Raw genomic sequence first — 5,537 nt, 5'->3', positions numbered from 1 at the left:
ATTCGACACTTCTCACCGTACAAGTGATGTCTCTTAGATTTTCAACGCAAATACAATGGCAGGTAGTTCTAAATCAGGTATCAGATAATTTTTCTTGTGTGGCTTTAGTTGTCTAGAGGCATAAGCAATTACCCTATCTTCCTGTATAAGTATACAGCCTTGTCCATTCAAGGACGCATCACTATAAATCACAAACTCTTTACCTGGTTCTGGTTGTACAAAGACAGAAACTTCAGTCAATAATTTCTTTAACTTGTCAAGACTCTGCTGACACTTTTCAGTCCATTCAAACTTGACATCTTTCTGTAACAAACTTGTCAATGGAATAGCTATCATGGAAAATCCCTCTACAAATCGTTTATAATAACCGACGAGACCAAGAAAACTTCTAACCGTTGATACATTCCTGGGAGGCTTCCAATCAATAATGGCTGAAATCTTGCTCGGATCAACTCTAATACCTTCTCTTGAGACTATATATCTAAGAAAACCAACTTCCCATAACCAGAACTCACTTTTGCTAAATTTGGCATAAAGCTGATTATCTCTCAAAGTTTGTAAATGTAACAGCTCGACTTTGGGGCTAGTTGGAACAGTGGTTTCGAAACAACTAACCCGAGGCCAAGGAAATTATTTTTTATATTATTTTATTTTATGTATTGTAGCATGATTAGATAAGTACATGAAAATTTTGGTAAATTAATTTTAGCGATTGCTTGTTTAATTACAAAAAAGGACTAAATCGCATAAAGTACAAAAGTCTTACATTGTTATCTAAACCTGTTAAATTGCTATGAACCTTAATTTGGGGGTTTTAAAAGGGCAATTAGACCCTTACCTAAGAGCTTGGCCGGCCATAGGGAACAATTTGGTCAAAAAGTCAAAAGTTTAGGTGGTTTGGTGACTTAATTGAATAAAATAAGACAAGACGACTTCATCCTTTCATTTTCTTCTCCTACCACCAAAACTTTCAGCCATTAGAGGGGGTTTTGAGCTTCAGAACTTTAGCAATTCTAATCCTTTGCATACAAGTGATTCTCATGAGTTCTCTTAATGATTTTTACATTTTCGGACCCCTTAAAGCATGAGCTTTCAAATGAGGGGACTATTTTGCAAGATAGACAAGAGTCTAGGGTTTTACCATGAAAGCAGGTGTGTTGATAACTGAAATTTTATGGAAGAATGTGAGTCTTAGATAGGTAATAAACAACTTTTGTGAAGGGATTTCTTATGAAAACCCTATTAGGGACTATTTCGTATAAGTTGTAAAATAGAGTGAAATAGTAAAAATTTTGGATTTCTATAAGAGTAAAAGGGGTTCGGCTAGGCTTATTATATGAATAAGTCTGATAAAAATCAATTTTCGAGCATAGGGGTAAAATGGTCATTTTGTGAAAGTCTAAGGGCAAAATAGTCATTTTGTCCAATCAAGAAATTTGAGTGTATAAACTGATGTGATGATGAAATAAATGAATTTTATTCTTTTAGATAAAGAGAAACGTGATTCGTGTTGTGATCGGGGTAAGAATAAATTTTACGAGGATTAAACTCGTGTTCATGATTTTGTATCGAGGTAAGTACATATGTAAATAATGTGTTAAAAAAACTTACTTAAAAATACCTTGATGATATACATGTGCAATTAGCTTATTGTGGTTATGTATCTAAAGTTTAAATTATTGGCATGAATGTGTAAATGACATGCTCTTCGAGTATAATACGTTGCGTGCAAATACGATGCTATTCAGTTAAACATGAAATCACGTTGAACCTTGGATGTAGCATAGGATATGAAGGGGCATGTCATGAAAATTATATGGTCTGAACTCCTGAGTTGAGTCTGAGTTCATGAGATGAATTTTATAGGTAACATAGGTCTGGGTACTTGCTTTATGCACAGGCCCATGAGTGGCTCAATGAGCAAACGTTACATAATAGCCATGGGGTCCGGGTCTTTACTTGATAAAAAGGCCCTTGAGTAGCTCAAATGTGAGCACATCATAATATGAGGTAGCCCTAACTATCTATATGGCATTTATATGAAAATTTCCTACGTATTCCTATGTTTTCCAAGCGTTCAATGAGTAATGCAAAGATTTAATTGGTGAAAATTTGATAAGGTACGTAGATCGAACTCATGGATAAAACCTGAGTCTATGATGATATGTCTTTAAGCATATATGAATGAAAGGAAGAATAAGATCGAGAAGTCTAAGTGACTCAAATCTTTTATGCATGTTAATTTATCATTTGATAAATATGTTTTCTTTTAATTACACTTTATTTGCATACATGTACTTACTAAGTTTACATGCTTACTTTCCTTTCTTTTCTTTCCTTATAATGCCACCAAGCTAGCATTGGGGATTCAGTAACGTCAAAAGCTTCAATCACACCATCACTCAAGACCTTGGTATAGTTAGTTTAATTGTTTTGTTTACTGGCATGTATAGGGACTCGAGTCTTTTTTTAGTGTTTTGTTAATTAGCCAAAATGTGTTGGCTCATATGTGATTATGATACTCATTTTGTATAGGGCATGAATGTTGTCCAATGCTAATTATTATTCAATGTAATGATGCAAATTCCTAATGGTTATGGTTGTTTTGGTTATGCATATTATGTTGGTATTGAACTTGGTTGATCTTATATAAATAGGTGTTTGTAAGGGTGGCAAAGAGGCTTGGTAAATAGCCTCATTTTGTCCACACGGGTAGACACCCCATGGGCATGTTGTTCAGTCGTGTGTCCCCTGTACGTCAAAATTTCAAGTCAGTATGCATGGTAATAAACATAGAGACAGAGACACGATCGTGTCTCTTAGCCATGTGAAGGACATGGCTCAGCGCACGGGCATGTACCTTGGCCGTGTGACATTATGAGCATGCTGACGTCAGAAATAGAATGTCCATGTTTTTCCACACGGGCTAGGACACGGGCGTGTTGTGGCCATGTGAAGGACATGAGCCAATAACACGGGTGTGTGTCTGGCCGTGTGAAATCCCCTGTAGGTGTGAATTAGAAATTAATCATACACGGGTGCGGGACACGGGCATGTCCTAGGGTGCTTAGGCCGTGTGAGCCACACAGGCCATCAGCATGACCATGTCTAGCTGGTCACACGGGCGTGTGCCCTGTTTTAAGGACAAAATTTTTATAGTTGGTTTAAGGACCTTGCATAGTCCCGAATAGTTTTCAATTGCTCCGTATCGGATGGCTCCAGCTGAGCTGAAAGAACTAAAGTCATAGTTGCAAGAATTGACCGACAAGGGTTTCGTGAGACCAAGCTTTTTATCATTGGGTGCTCTGATGTTATTTGTGAAAAAGAAAGATGGATCTATGAGGTTGTGTATAGATTACTGGCAGTTAAATAAGAGAATGATCAAGAAAAAATACCCGTTGTCGCAAATTGATGACTTGTTTGACCAACTGAAGGGAGTAGCATGGTTTTCTAAAATAGACTTGAGATTAGGCTATTACCAGCTGCGAGTTAAAGAGACAGATATGCCTAAAACCACTTGTAGGATGTGGTATGGCCACTATGAGTTTCTTGTCATGCCTTTCGATTTAATAAATGCCCCTTCCTTGTTTATGGATTTAATGAATAAAGTATTTCGGCCATATCTAGATAAGTTTGTAATTGTATTCATAGATGATATCCTGATCTACTCTAGAGACAAGGTAGAACATGCCAAACACTTGAGAACCATTTTGCAGACTCTGAGGGATAATCAGTTGTATGCCAAATTTAGCAAAAGTGAGTGTTGGCTTAGAGAAGTCGGCTTTTTGGGCCACATTGTTTCGAGCGATGGTATTAGGTTGATCCTAGCAAGGTTTCTACTATTTTTGAATGGAAACCGCCAAGTAATGTGACTGAAGTTAGAAGCTTTCTAGGGTGGGCTGGTGATTACAGGAGTTTTGTAAAGGATTTCTCTATGATTGCGACTCCCATGACAAGGTTGCTAGAAAAAGGAGTTAAGTTTGAATGGTCGGATAGGTGTCAACTGTGACAGCCTTAAAACGACCCTAGTCGGAATGTGGTTTCGGGACCACAAAACCGAGGCATAAAAATAATTTAATATTTATTTTATTGCCTATAATGTGTGTGTACTCATGTGTGACATTTTTGATGCTTTGATTTAGAGTTATAAATGTGAATTTCACTAGAAAGGACCTAGTAGTAAACTTTGAAAGTATGATGGGGAAATGTGTGATGACTAATTAAAGCATGCATGCAAAACAATGGACTTGCATGTCAAATTTCCCCCCCCCAATAGCTAGTGGCCGGCCATGACAAGGAATTATGGGCAAAAATCATGTCATGAAACATGTTTGGTAAGTGGGTTATGTTGGAATAAATAAAATAAGGAGTATGGAATAAAAAAAATGTGTGTGTGAAGGCTTCTCTTCCCCCATTGCCGTGTAGGTAGGAAAGAAAAAAAAAATTTGTTCATCCATTTTCACTCTCTTTGGCGAAAATACTAAGGATAAGGAAGGGTTTTGCTTCATGCTTGGTTTGGAAGAGGATTAAGAAGTGGTTTGGCTATACTTGCATCAAGATTAAGGTATGTTTGATGTTGTGCCATGAGATTCATGCATGTTTTGGTTGCTAACTTGATGTTCTTGTTAGCCCATGGTTCAAACCTTTGTTATATCATGGGGATGGTATTTGGCCAAGGTGGATTTTGTGTTAATGCCATTGCATGTTAAATATGAAGCTTACTAATGATATATGTGATGGTGGATTGATGGCTCTTGGACTTTCTTTTTAGTATTTTGAGTAAGACATTAAGTTCTTTGCTTAATCATGACCAAAATTATGGTGTTGTGATGTATTCGGTCATGGTATATCCATAAGTATGATTCATGCATGTTGCATGGTAGGTAAGATTTGAGCTTTGGATATGTGTTTATATTTGGATATAAACAACTTGAGATTCGGCCCTTGCACCTACATGAATATGTGTTTGCACATGATGAATTGGTATGACATATAAATACTATTTCAAGGTGTATATTTGCTTGTGATGATGTTTGGTTATGTAGTAAATGAGAGATGTATATTGAGCTACAATATGTAATGCATTAGTTAGTAAAATGTATGCTGTTTTTTTGTGTGTGGTATTAAGTGTAAAATTGGCCTCAACATAGACATGCATATTCGCCAAATGAAGTAGATTGGTGTGCATGTATTCGGTTAGAGGCAACCGTATTGAAGCCTTATCTTGGCTTAGATAATTGACTAAATGGGTAATAAGTGAGAATGGTTGCCGAATACACATACATACATATGCATGTGTAATTGAATTATGAATGTTTAGCAAGATGGTTAAACTAGTTGATTTATTGATTAAGCTCAAGGAGTTAAAGAAGGAGAATCAAGCAAGGGAAAGACGAAGGTCATCGAGTAGCCGACTTGGACTGTTTTACCCAACACAAGGTAAGTCATTAAGCACATATGTTTGATATTGCTTAAATGATTGTAAAATCTATGCAATTGTGTTTAATGGGATGCTATATATATATAAATGAAATTGT

The sequence above is a fragment of the Gossypium arboreum genome, chromosome 10, assembly GCF_025698485.1.
Source record: "Gossypium arboreum isolate Shixiya-1 chromosome 10, ASM2569848v2, whole genome shotgun sequence".
In the NCBI taxonomy this organism is placed as follows: Eukaryota; Viridiplantae; Streptophyta; class Magnoliopsida; order Malvales; family Malvaceae; genus Gossypium; species Gossypium arboreum.
This window is presented reverse-complemented; position numbering follows the sequence as displayed.